Raw genomic sequence first — 14271 nt, forward strand, 5'->3', positions numbered from 1 at the left:
ACAGTTGTTGGCCCAGGTGCCAATCTTTAAAAAAAAAAAAAAAGAAATTTGGGAAATACAAATCATCATCATCATCAGCCCAGCATTCATAGAGAACCATGAATGACACTTTATAATATATCTTTCAGTTTATCTAAACTGGTATATAAATATTTTTCTCTTTGATTTTAGTGTATATGGTGTTTCCTCATCTGCTTTCCTAACCTAACAATAGAGAATATTTTCCACACCATTAGGGAATCTTCTGAAGTAGTAATTTTAATGATTATGTTGTATTACCTTGTATGACTGTACCTGTATTAGTGTTCTATTGCTGCCATAACAAATTACCACAAACAGTACAAATTTATTACAAGCCTATAGGTTGGGAGTCTCACTGGGCTGGAATCTTGGTTTCCACAGGACCGTGTTTCTCTCTGGAGGCTCTGGGGAGCATCTGTCCCCTTGCCTACTCTAGCTTCTTGAGGCATTCCTTGACTGGTGGCACGTTCCTCAGTCTTCAAATCTCTCTAACTCTGACCTCTTCTCTGCTTCCCTTTTCCACATTTAGGGACCCTTGTGAGTACATTGGGCCCCCAAAAATAAAACAGAATAATCTCTTTATATTAAGGTCAGCTAATTAACAACCTTAATATCATCTCCAAACTTCATCCCTTAATTTGATGTAAAACAAAACATATTGACAGGTTCTGATGATTAAGATGTGAACATCTCTGGGGGCATTATTCTGCCTAGCACAGTACCTTAATTTCCTTTCTCTTTCTTTTGAATACTTCTCTGCACCCAGTTGTCTTTGTCCATTCACCTGGAGTAAAGAACCTAAGTCAGCAGCATGAACATTTTACAAATAATTGTCAGCTGCTATACCCACACTTTTTCTTCTGCATAAAGGGTATGGTCTTTTGGAAATTATTTTAATGGCATTCTTTCTCGAATGTCTCACATTCAAATTAAGTGTAATTAACAAATAAATATGGTAAAAGTACAACTAAATCTTTCAAGAGAAATAAAGCTAAAATACCTCTGGACCTTTTCCTCCATTTTGATTTCTTAGAAGGTGGTTCTGCCCAAGAAATTCCCTGAGATATGTTTGAGAAGTCTCCAACTTATTAGGCCAGAAGGGGTGCGCGAGGATCCAAAACGTAATTAAATTCTGTAAGCAAGCCAACCACATTCGTAAAACTTCTAATGGTAATTACCAGTGGTGTTTTATTTACTCTGAACAATCAAGAGATATATTTAACATTAGATGTTATTAGATGACATATCATTTAAAAGGGAGGGTTTGGCAATAATCTATTGAATTTAGGATAATCAATTGAGTTTAAAAATGAAACCTTTTTGCCTCTCTTTCTTTGCTAGAACAACTACATTTTTATTTACATATTAAAAATTTTATTTCCCCTCATTTACCATGTTCTTATTTTTTCCTTTCAAAGGCTATCCACTGAATGAAGAGAAGATCAAAGATAATTCAGGACCATTTTTAATGCTGTGAAAGGAGAAATACAGTAAAAGCATAGACCACAGAGAGCAAATGCTATTACTAAAAGTGTGGGATTAGCACCAGTTTTTTTCTCTTGAAAGTTCTGATTTCTCATATTCTTTGTTTATTGGGGAATGGATCAGACGATGCTGCCCGTGAGGAATGTCTTCTACTACTGAAGACACTCCATTGCAGTGACAGAACAAATGGCCAGAGAATCCACAATGGATTATTTATTCTTGGTTCCTTTGCTGGTGGAAGGATTCCGAGGTCTTTCATAAGCTAAACCCCATGGAGTAGTAAGCCTCTTAGCTCATTTTAGTTTTCATTCGTTAATCAGTGTGTATTCTTTGACCTACTATGTGCTGGATATTGTACTCTGATACAGAAAAACTACTGTTCCTGTTTCAAGGAGTCACATGTAGAAGATGAGAGGGACAGAGGTACAGATAGTCATAAGACAAAAGGATAAAGAGTAACAGTGCAACATGTAATGATTGATAGAAACATGCCAGAAGGGTCAGAGGAGGTCACAGACTCTGTCTTGTTGGGTAGAGAGGTAGCCTGGGTCCAGCTGGTCACAAAGACTGGAGCTGTGGGGAATACCTAGCAAAATTCTTGAGTGTGTTTTGGGAGGATAGAAGAAGAAAGAAAGATGTGTCAGTGAAGGGTTTTTCAACTACAGAAGACAACAAAAGGAGAGGACGGGGAGACATGGAATAGCATGGTGTGTACAGTAACTCAAGCAGTTTAGCGTTGCTGGAGAGCAGAGTTTGGGAGAGAAGAGAGTCCTGCAGAGGAGGAAGGGAGCCCTGCCATGCAGGGTCTGACCCGCCATGCTAAGGAGCTGGGCTGTGTCCTGCAGAGGATGAAGAGGCACTGGCATATTAGTGGAGTGGTAAGTGCGTGTTGGCTCCTCTTTCGACTATGTGCGTGAATTTCTGGGGAAGGAGATGAAATAGTGTTGGAGCATAGGACTTCCCTTCCAACAGTAAATTAAATACAACTGCTAATAGTAAAAACCAAAAGTTATTATATGAGCCGCATACTAACAAGGAAAGAATGGCTTTGTCCTATAACCATTGAAAAGTGGGAGCCAGCAAAGTTCGGTGAGTGTCACAAATTAATGTGACTTCTTCCTCAGGAAACAGACCCAAGGAAAGACAGATAAGTGGAAGGGAATGTTGAAAAACCCCACTATTAACTCTCTAGTTTGGAAGAAGGGAGAATGAGGGGTGGGTGGACCTTCTGGGATAAGTATGTAAACAACCTTTCAAGAATACAAGTCCCTCCCTGCAGTCACCTCACATGAGCCTTCAGAAATAGAAATGCTGTCAGCACTTGCCATTTTGTCTATTTTCTGGTGCAAAATAAAGGCTGAAGAGTAAAGGCAGGGAGATGGTGACACCCAAGGCAAATTTCCTACAAAAATAAACAGCAATTTTAGTTGGAACTCCCTCTTCCTGTCCTGTCCCCTTTCTCTTCTCTTTTACCTCCCCCCCCCCACCGACTAAGAACACAAAAACTTATGAGCTGCTTATCTTCCTGGATTCTCTCTTCTGAGTGGGAAACAGGCAAAGCTGCTGGAGGAAAGGGTAAGGCATTAGGAGAAATGAATTCTTGGTCTCATTGCCCGTCAAAAGCAAAGTTTCAAAGGGGCTACCCTGAAGTTGGGGAATCTGGGAATCTTTAGACTAATTTCCCGTCCCCAAATATGGATAACACAAGTCCTGCCTGAGTGGAATGCATTATGAAACTGGCCTACAAATGACATTGCAGAAGAAAATGATCAGAGACTGGCGCCCCAATCTCAATGGGCAGCGACATCTCCCAGGCCCCAGCTCTCCACGCCCTCAGGCAAAATAAAAGCAGAACTGGAATACCGAATCCTCCAGCTAAGGTCCAAGAGAAGAGTATGAGTTTCAGATAGGGGGAAAGAGACGTCAGGGAGAGTTTAATCATACTGCATTAGGACAAATAGTAAGTTAAACAAGGAGCACATCCCAGAAATATGAATAAAATGTAGAGAAACAGCATTGGAGCTATATCTCTAATGAACAGCAAAGAATGGAAGGAAGGCAACAGTTCATAAAAGTTAAAAAAAAGTTTGAAATAAAATATCGCCCAATAAAACATTGTTTCCTACCATGAGTGCTTTGCTTGCAACAACAAAACTATGAGATCCAGGGAAACCATTCTTCACTCCATTTGACAAGCCTAAATTATAATGACGTCACCTATGACAAAACTTTTATTATAAGGAATCTTTCATCGATAGCTATTAAAAACATAAAAGTCTATTATTGCACACATTTTCTATCCACTATAGAAATGAATAGGACAGCTGCCTTATACACCACGCCAGACCAAGGAGAACAGGTGGCACCTCTGCTGACTGGAAAAGAGAACATCAGAGTTTCTCTAGCGAGCCTGGCAATGCAGAGGGACTTCTTTGGCACTGAACCTGTAACCTCCTAACGTAGTATCTGTGTTGGGTTTTTGTTTTGGTTTTTTACTGACGATGTGAAAACTCCTCATGAGTTGCGTGTTTCCTCTGGAAGATGTGACGATGTGACGTTGAATGTATCACGTGTGCTCTACGCGTCCCATGCAGAGAGTGGAGTAGTGCTGGATCTTAGACCTGTTCTGCTCCTAAATCAATTATTCTTTTTTCCCTTCATTATTATGCAGCTCAGCTACAGATATTGCCAATGCCAAAAGTCAAATTCAGATTTCTACATAACATCTTTGAATTAAATAGGAAGTCATGCTCCTAACTGGTGCCTTCGATGCTGTGTTTGGATAGGATTTCTTTATCACAGGATTTTTCCCTCCACAGCACTTAATTGGTGTGTGTTGCTTCCCAAAGCCACTTACAGTCTGGGAATCTTTCCTCACGGCACCCACCCCCCTTCTCTTGGGCCCTGGGGAAGTGGCTCCAGAGGGTTTTAGCCACAGTAACCCCTTGTCCAGACTGGGTGAGGCTGAAGCCTGAAGGGTAAGGAGAAACAGCTGGAAGTGGAGAAGACCTTTGTGAACTGCGGATTTGCCCGCATGTAAAGCAAAACCTGTGTACAGGGCATCTTGCTCAGTGGGCAGTCCTTCAGGCCAGCAACATTTCCTTCTCATTAATCTAAAGATTGCCACTGGTGTTGTTACAGAAAAGGCCAGCTCTACTGACATTTGAAATGAATCCTAAATATACAGACAGTTATGAATGCTCAGAAAGGAAAGCCCAGCTCAGCTTGGCAAACTAACATTGCACTCTTTTATGTCCCTCTTCGTCATCTCACCCAGCCCCTCTCTCTACCTCACTGAATATTCAGCAGAATGTAAGAAACTGTGCAGGTATTCTTAAGATATCACCTAAGTACTAGCGCATAATATTTATGTTTAAAAATATAAGTCTTAGTGGACAATTTGGAGAGTTTTATAGTTTATAAAGCATAGATTTATTTGATCCATATCACAGGGAAGACCCAAGGTTTATAATCCCTTTCTGAAACTGGAGCTCAGATTTGGGGACCTCTCCTAATTGTTACGGCCAAGGCCAGAAGCCAGGTCTTCTATTTCTGAATCCTGAGTTTTCCTTGCCCTCCCCACCCCATTATATCGCATTGCATTTCAACACTTGCTTCTTTCAAGTGTTACAAATATACATTATCTATGTTTTCCCACTGATTTACAATGCCCATCCTTTGACACATTTATAACCTCAGAGACATTTAAACTGGAATATCTTTTGATTTTCTCTCCTCCTTTGCCTGTAGGTTTTTTGACTTTTTCCTAATAAAAATTCATTAGGAAAGTTGTTCAACCAGAATGTATGAAATGCCTCTACCTGCAGAACCCCAGGCCGCTTTGGAGTCAGAGGTGGGCAACTTAGACAAAAAAGAAATACATGCTCAGGAAGGGTCCGCAAGTCACCAGTGAGGATTTTGGCTCCAGGCCCTATGCTGATGGGCTCTGGGCTAGAGCCGTTTGTCCATGTGTAAAATGAGAACAAGCTTTTTCATAAATATAAACATGGCAGTAAATATGAAAATAGGACAGGCTTTGAGGCACACACTAAATAAAATTTAGAATCTCAGAGTGCTATTCCTTTTTGTATTTCTATTTGAAGCCCTCAGCAGTGTTGTTTAATTTTATAGAATAAGAACAATTCTTGCCAGACCAGTATAACCAAACGAAAACTGAAAACGTAAGAATTTATCTCAGTATTTGACCGGAAACATGCTTCTTGGCAGTGCTTTGCACTCCTGGGCAGCAGAGAAATATTCATAGACATTCCAGAGGTTGCTCACACTGGTCCCTCTTGGGTCTCCGTGTACACTAAAAGCAGCGCAGAGTCAGAAAATAAGGCACACTTGAGCCAGACCTAATTTTCAAGCTGTTTGCTCACTCTGTTTTGGACACAGTTATTTAGCCATTGGACATTTGAAAAAGCAATATCATACATAAAGTTTCAATTCACATTTAAACCCCATGTGGATTGTTTTTTCTAATTCTTTAAGATTATGACTGGGACAGGCCCCCAGACTGCATCCTTTATCTATAAAAAGCACCAAATTGGTCACGAGGAGTCCCCTCCCTCTCCTTGCTGTGCCATGGGATTCTCTCCATGTCCCACCCCTTCCTTTGTCAGTTACCACCCCACTTATGTTGAAATAATGCCAATGACTAATACTTTCTGAACTCTTACTATGAGGCAAGAACTAAGGGTTTTCGATATATTAGTTCTCAATTCTGTGAATTCAGTGATGCACATATTGTTATGCCAATTTTGTCCATCAGGAAACTGAGGCACCGGCAGCTTAACACCCTATCCATTGTGATGCAACAGTAAGTGGTGAAGATGTGATTTGACCCACTGCTGTCCAGCTCCAGAGCCCATGATTTTGGCCACTCTGTTGAAATATCTGTGCCATGTATTCCATATTTCTATAAGAAGCTCTCACCAAACACAATAAAAACTTAGCTCTTGCTACTTTTTTTAAAATTAAAAAGTAGGATCAGTGCAGGATTTACTATTTGTCTGCAGTACCAGATCAAGAGCATAACGCCCTGGCCCATAAGAGCTCACATGCCCAGAGCAGTGCTGTGTGTCAATTCCATTCTGGCAGGTATAACTTCTTGCTCCTTTATCATATATATGAGGAAGTAGTGTTATCTTCATTGTACAGATGAGAAACTTAAAGCATAGAAAGGCAAAATTAGCTTTTACAATGCCATTCAACTAAAAAGTGGCAGAATCTTAAATACCACACTACCGCTCCTCTCAAACAATATTTCACATCAGTAAATCTTATGATTTACATGAAGCCTTGATTTATGATGAGAAAATAAAATAAGCTCACTTTGAACACAAATGCACCTGCCAAATTCCTTGTCCCTCTAATTCCCTAATTACAAAAATTATTCCATTGTTTAAGGGATCAGCCCAGTGTCATAGTGGTTAAGTTCACGCTCTGCTTTGGCAGCCAGGAGTTCACAGGATCAGAGCCCAGGCACGGATCTACACATTGCTCATCAAGCCATGCTGTGGCAGCATCCCACATAAAAAATAGAGGAAAGTGGGCACACATGTTAGCTCAGGGACAATCTTCCTCACCAAAAATTATGCCACTTTTTATGCCACAAATACCATCTTTATGCCATTCTTTATCTCTGACCCTAAACAATTTTTACCCTAGAGCAGTGTCTCTCAGAAAATGACTGCCAATTTAGTTTTGACTACTCTTTTAATTGCATTTTTGGAGGGAGAAACAAAGGGAAGTATATGAGATATGTATGTTTTAACTGTGAAAATGTTTATGCTTTCTCTCATGATTGGTATGACACACGCTGCTTCTCCAGCCACAAAGAAGAGGTGGCATCTAACACTGGGCCAGTCTCCGTGGGCTGGGCCAAGACTCAAGGGCAGATTAGGGTAAGGCTCACTAGACTGCATGCTTTTTATTCATGCTTCCACTTCTCTTTCTTCCCAACTCCCTCTCATCACCTTGGGTTCCCCAGTGTGCTTCCCTGGGTGCCAAATTTACTAATTACTGTGATGAGAGGTGTGTTTATGGTGGCAGAATTGCCTAATGAGGAGAGAGAAAGAGGAGAAAAGATCCCTTTTTGTCCTCCTTCAGAGAAGGAAACTTGCCTTTATGCCAGTCCCTATCTCTAGGTCGCCAAACCATTCTTTACCCTAGAGCAGTATTTCTCAGAATGTGTCAGTTGAATGAACTAGAGTGTGTTAACTTAATTAAACAAGGAGGCCGTTAGATTGATGTGGCTCTAATGCCTTGGTAGCCAATGTAAGCAAACCAAAATCTAAGCCTGTAAATGCTTCAGGTTTATGAAATCAAAATGCTAAGGACAGGGACTGGTCCTGTGGCCGAGTGTTTAAGTTCATGCGCTCTGCTTCTGCAGCCCGGCCCAGGGTTTCACTGGTTCCGATCCTGGGTTCGGACATGGCACCGCTCATCAGGCCATACTGAGGCTGCGTCCCACACAGCACAGCCAGAGGCACTCACAACTAGAATCTACAACTATGTGCTGGGGTAGCTTTGGGGAAAAGAAGAAGAAAAATAAAGAAGATTGGCAACAAGTTAGCTCAGGTGCCAATCTCTAAAAAATAAAAAAAATTAATTAAAAAAAAAAAAACACTAAGGACAACCAATCCCAAACAGCCACCTTGGCTTTAAGCTATAGCCAATCAAATGATTTTCTTTTGTTGCTTCCATACTTTCTCTATACATCTTTTCCTGCTCCTGTTGGTGGAGTGCTCCTAACTTCTGGTTTGGCGCTGCCCTGTTCAATCGACTTTTGCTCAAATAAACTCTTAAAATTTTTAACATGCCTCATCTTTTGACAGTTATTATATGTTAAAAATTTAGACCCCTCAGTGCCACCACAGCTGTATCTGAATCAGAACGGGGATGGGGCGAGAGTGGGTGGGGTGACAGTATATCAAAGGCACAGCGATTTGCCATTTTTGTAAGCTCTCCCAAGCGATTCTGATGCAACTTGATACTTCCAAGACTTCTAACGGAGACCAGAGAAAGAGAAGAGATGGGCCAGTAAGCAGGCATGTTTGAAGGAAAATAAAATGATATCCTGAGAGCCCAGGGTTAAGAAATGTTTCTAGAAAGTTATGCTGTTGAGACGCTCTGAACCCCATGGACACTTTCCCCCAAAATAAATCACCTCTCTCTGATCCTAGACACTCTACCCCTTAGCAGCTCTGCTCTGACAGAAGGATGCCCCGGACCACGAACTTCTCCTGATTTGGGTGGTTAGGAGAGTTTCCACTTCTCCATCAGGGTAGAGACAAGATTCTGGCACACTGAGGAAGATAACGGAATGCTTTTTATTACAGAATTAGTGCTACATCTCATGACGGGTTCAGTCCTAATATACTCCAATTCCTGATACTTTTATCAATACAGTTATAACTCTACATCTCTTCTAGAACAGGGGTCATAAAATCATGGCCAGTGGGCCAAATCTGGACTGCTCGTCATTTTTGTAAATAAAGTTTTATGGGAACATAGCCACAGTCATTCACTTACATGTTGTCTATGGCTGTTTCACACTATAATAGTGAAGTAAATGCAATAGAGACTATATGGCCCACAAGGCCAAAATATTTACTATTTGACCCTTTACAAAAAACATTTGTCAACCCTGGTCTAGAAAATTATAGATTACTGGCGTCTACTCCTACTGTATGCCAGGTGTTCTGCCAGGCACCTTTTGTAAACTATTTTTCATGCTCCCAATAACCTTGCTGGTTCTATTATGATCATGCCGTTGTAGGTGAGGAAAGAGTCTTAGAGAACTCAAATGATGTGTCTAAGGCAGACTGCTAGTATCACAGCCAGAATTCAAACACTTTTTTTTTGTGACTCCAAGTCTTTTATGAGCTGTTTTGGGAACGTAATCACCATGTTATATTTTTAGTGGGAAAAGTAGTTTTCAGTGGCAAACCATGGACTTAAAAGTGAGCTATTAGTAAATGAGCATATAGAATTTGGGGACTGCCTCTTTGTCCCCAGAGGGGTCTTCCTGACCACTGGCTGCACTTCCATTCTCTAGCCTATTTCATTTTCTTTCCAACAACGATGAGTGCCTACAATTATTTTACTTAGTTGGTAATTTCTACGTGGATCTTCTGTCTCCTTTCGGTAGAATGCAGGCTCCTAGCAAGCAGAGCCTCTTCCATTTGCTTCTACAACCAGGCCTGGAAGAAGGCCAGGTACAAGTGTTGCCACTCAGTAAGTGTTTGATATGTGGCTCCCTTTTAGTTAATAATAAATGTTTATATTGTTTTCTTGTCCTAAAATACAGCATCTAGCTAGAAACTGGAGTGTACAGTGAATTTCTATTTGCTTATTTACCAACAATGGAAAATGCTCTCTTGAAATCCATGGAAGCCTGTAGGTACTCTGGAAGAGAACTGGGCTAGGCATTGATTTGTTACAATACAGTATTTTGCAAATTATCACAATCTCTCTTTTGGGGACTTAATAGAATTAATCAGAATGTATATATCAGGGAAAAAAATAACAGCTTTTTAATTAAACAGTAATTCCAAATAAACATGGTACTGCTCCTCATTTAACTCCTTAGAAGTTTGTGAGTTCACAGATTGCTACATCCTGCCCCCTTCTGGACGAGAGAGTAACGGCAAGCAGCAACTAGCCAAAAAGAGCTTCAAGTTTTTATTTGGAAACAAACGTTTTCCTTTGCTAGAATAAATTACAAGCTCAATTGCTTGTTCTCCCTCTCTTCCTTTCTATTCCAAAATAAATAAACAGCGAAGCAAGGGGAATATAAGATGGCAACCCGTGAAATAGGAAGAAAAACCCTATAGATAGGACATGTTTTAAAAACAAAAATAATCTTTTATTTCTGTAGAACTATTTTTAAAAAGTGTGAGCTGTCTAATAATTACCTCTCTATATAAGCAATCACCATCTGGCATTCTCTCGAGGAATGTAATTGTAAGGGCTATCTAGTTAAACTTCCAAAAATTAAATCTTTTCATAATATTAGAGGCAGAGTATATTCATATTTACTTATATTAACTTGTATTTATCTCAGTTTCTTTTTAATTCTTAATGGAGCAAATTTCACGTTTAATATGACTAATAATATTATAATATATGAATATAGTTCTTGATTTTAAAAATACATATCTTATAAGATACTGTTTTTTTATAGACAACAAGATGGATTAATTACACCTGACGGATTTTTTTCTGGCCACATTTGTCTCTTCCAGTTTCACATCTCACCCTACCAAACCCTATGTTTCTGTGGAGTTAAAGTAAGTTATCCCTAACCTGTAAGCCTGTGTTCATCTAGATGGTGACACCATCCTGTGAAGCAGCATTCTCACTTCTACAGGTGTAGGACTTTAATCAATCATCCACACTATATATTTTTAAGCATTGGCTAAATAAGCCAACTATGCATTGACTTCACAAAAACACTTCCAAAATTTTGCTTAAGACATCTGATATGTGAGCAAGAGAGTCTAAAAGGCAAGTTCCCTGAGGTACCTCTTAGTACCTTTAAGCCCTAAATATGCTAAATTGTGACATTATAAAACAAAGTCACTATGCCTCTAAGTTATATGGTAATGCTGTTTCCTTCACCTTAAGATAGTGACACAAGAAGTTGCCATGGAGAATGTATTATTTCTTTTGCAAAACTGGAATCAACTTTTTGATTTTCATTTTTCTTTTACATTACCCAGTCTAAGGCTACGCAAATACATTTTCCTTAAATCAGGGCAAGGAAAAGCTTTTACCTCTTGGTGGACTCTTAACGGAGAGTTAGAAGAATCATTGAAGTTAAGAAAGAGCATAAATTCTGGAGTCAGATTGCCTGAGTTCAGACTCCAACTCTCTCATGTACTAGCTATGTTACCTTGGGCAAGTTATTTTACCTTTCTTTGCCTCAGTTTATTCATCTGTAGAAGGCATGTATGTCAATAATACCTGCCTTGTAGGGTAGTTGTGGAAGTAAAAGAAATTTACATGTAAAAAGACGCTTAGGATCAGACCACATAGTAAACATTCAAGAGATGTCCGCGGCAACCCGGATTTGTTTCTGCATCTGACCCTGTTGACGAGAGGCTCCGAGCTAAATGCTCTTTGGCTGTAACTGACTCATCTCAGACACCCGCTTCTTCCGTCTCCCTCTTCTTTAACTTACTTATTATAATTGCTCTGTTTTGTATCACTTTCATTAATATAAACTGACTTTAAATATTTTAAGGAAATGAACAAGATTCAAATTATAAATAAGGTAGACTAAATTAAACTTGGCCTTTTCGGCCAATTATTTCAGACTAGGTTACTTATTTTTCTGCTTCATCAAATACTCTTAAATTAGGTCACATCAATTTCAGGAAGCCCATCATAGAATATGATTATCTTCCATGTGCAGAAGACCCAGATTTTAAAAATCTTGTCTTCATATAGGATATTTTGAGAGCACACATTGCTGTTACTGGTTTAATAAATTGATATAAAGACATATCTCTTAAAATAACAAATGTGCTAACGGGTTTTATGCTCATTGACACTCACATGGATAAGGAAGGGAGCAGAGAGCAGCTATGGTCTAGTGGCCCCGAGCTTGGAATAAATTAAAATCAAGCTTCCAGCAGAGTCCAATTCCAGTGAAAGAGTGTAAGAAAGAGGGAACTGAGTATGGAGCGCAAGTTCATCAGAACAGCATGAGTCCCTTCCGGGGAAAAAGGTGGATGAAACTCGTCAAAATGGATAGATGTCCTCAGGACTTAAGCCCTCAAACACAAGTGAGGAACAAAGGCTGTCTTTACCTCCTGGGGAGTGCCCCTCCAGATAAACGGGGATCATCCCTCAAGGGCTTCACTCTGGGTACCTAATCGCTGGGGATGGAATGTTTGGGCCACACAGCAAGAAGCATGAGTTTTGTTATTCTCTGATCAGCCTTAAGGAAGTGTCCCAAGCTTCAGAAGGAAAATGTTTGAAAATGAAAAAGTTGAAAAAGACTTGAAGCACAAGAGGTACCATCAGAAATTGATGGAACAAGGCTGTCTCACTGGGGACATTGGGAGTGGTGATGGCAATAGGGCTACTAAAAAGGAAGAAAATAGCAAGAAACACGTTATCATTGGTGACCATTGGCCAGCTTAGCCATTTGGAACCATTTGGGCCAAAGGAACCATTTGGGAACGTCCACAGGTGACAGTCAAGGAATTTTTTTAGGAGTGGAAAGGAAGAGAAAGAGTTGCGATTCCAGTGGTTTCCCATTTGGGAGCTCAGAGAAAAAAACTAATATCCTTGTTGCCTTTGTTATTTTTCTCTCTTAGGCAGTGAAAGCTGGAGAGTCAGTGTTATTTACAGTACAAATAAGATATGGGCAGTGCCTTCTAGGACTCGTTATTAGAAGACACAGACTTGAAATCTGAAGTCAGCTGTTTTCAAAAGCAAATGGTATTTGTGTCCTAGATGAGACTTAAACGGATTTCGTTGTCTCTTCTCACAACCCAGAAGGAATCATGTGGCACAAAAAGTGTTATTTGTAAAGCACATTTAGTGATCTCACCGGGAAGGTGGAGATGGGGAAGGTTACATCACAAAATTATGAGCAAAATATTTAAAATCTTAACCAGATGGGTCTGTTTTCTAAAACTCACTCTTCCGTACGGTACCAACAATGTGTTCCTTCTCTGCCCAGCCTCAGTAACTTTTGACTTTTCCCTCCTGGATTCCCCTACTCCTCCATCAACCAGATTCAAACATCACCACTTATTAGACAAAGCAAGTCAATACCTTCAATTCTGCATATCATCATCTTCACCACCATGATCTTCATGGCCATAAACATAGCAAACATTATTGTGTATTTATGTGTCAAGCACTGGAAGGATTGACTCATTTAATCTTCACAAAGGTATAGTGGGTTAGGTTTTATTATTATCATTTGCATTTTTATCGTTGAGGAAACCAAGGCATAGAGGTGAGGTAACTTGACAAAAATTACGTAAATGGTATGGTCAGAGACAGAGCAGGGCTTTCAAACATAGGCTGCTGAAACTCCAGTCTATGCTTCTAGCCATGGACACTGCTTCTCACCCCACATCTCCCATACCACTCGGTAACAGGATACATTTGCCCACAGGAAGCAATAAAAATTTACAAATTCATTTTTTCTCCTACAAAAGGTTAACTAATAAAACAGTACACAGAGCACCTGAACTTGCCAAAGGGAAAGACTCTTCAGTAAAGTCATCACATAGGGAGTGAGCTGAGTTTTAAGAGACGCATAGAAGTTCAACAAACAAAATATGACATTGTAGCCACAGGCAACGTGGAAATGCGTGGTTTATGGAGGAATTGGTGTGACTTGACTGGAAGACATTATTTGAGGAAGATGCAAGAGATGCAGCTTGGAAAAAAAGATTTGAGGCACGATAATAAATTGGCTTTGAAAGCCAAAATAAATATATGTGATTGATTTTAGGTAGTAGGAATTCGGAAATTTTTAGCAGGGAAATTATATAATCATAGGCATATTTTAGAAAATTCTCTGAGTACACAATGGAGGACAAAATGCAGGAGGGCAAAAAGGGTGTGGAAGGGGTAGCGCTAGATGCAAAGATAGTAGTTCGGCTACTGTGCTTGTTAAAACAACAGCCTTAATTTCATTCTCAGCTCCAAATGGCCAGAAATATATGCAGCACTACTTTCTTTGGTAAGGTGAGTGATTGCAACACCCGTTTTCCTTAGACTTTTTTC

At 39.9% G+C, this 14271-nt stretch overlaps 1 long non-coding RNA gene across 3 annotated transcripts in view; it reads right to left on the reverse strand.

The window, feature by feature from the left end:
* The window catches only part of LOC124244487 (uncharacterized), a 95183-nt gene that overhangs the window by 64369 nt on the left and 16543 nt on the right, over window positions 1-14271 (reverse strand). The window lies entirely within an intron of this gene.

This window comes from Equus quagga, chromosome 9 (genome assembly GCF_021613505.1).
Source record: "Equus quagga isolate Etosha38 chromosome 9, UCLA_HA_Equagga_1.0, whole genome shotgun sequence".
Taxonomy (NCBI): domain Eukaryota; kingdom Metazoa; phylum Chordata; class Mammalia; order Perissodactyla; family Equidae; genus Equus; species Equus quagga.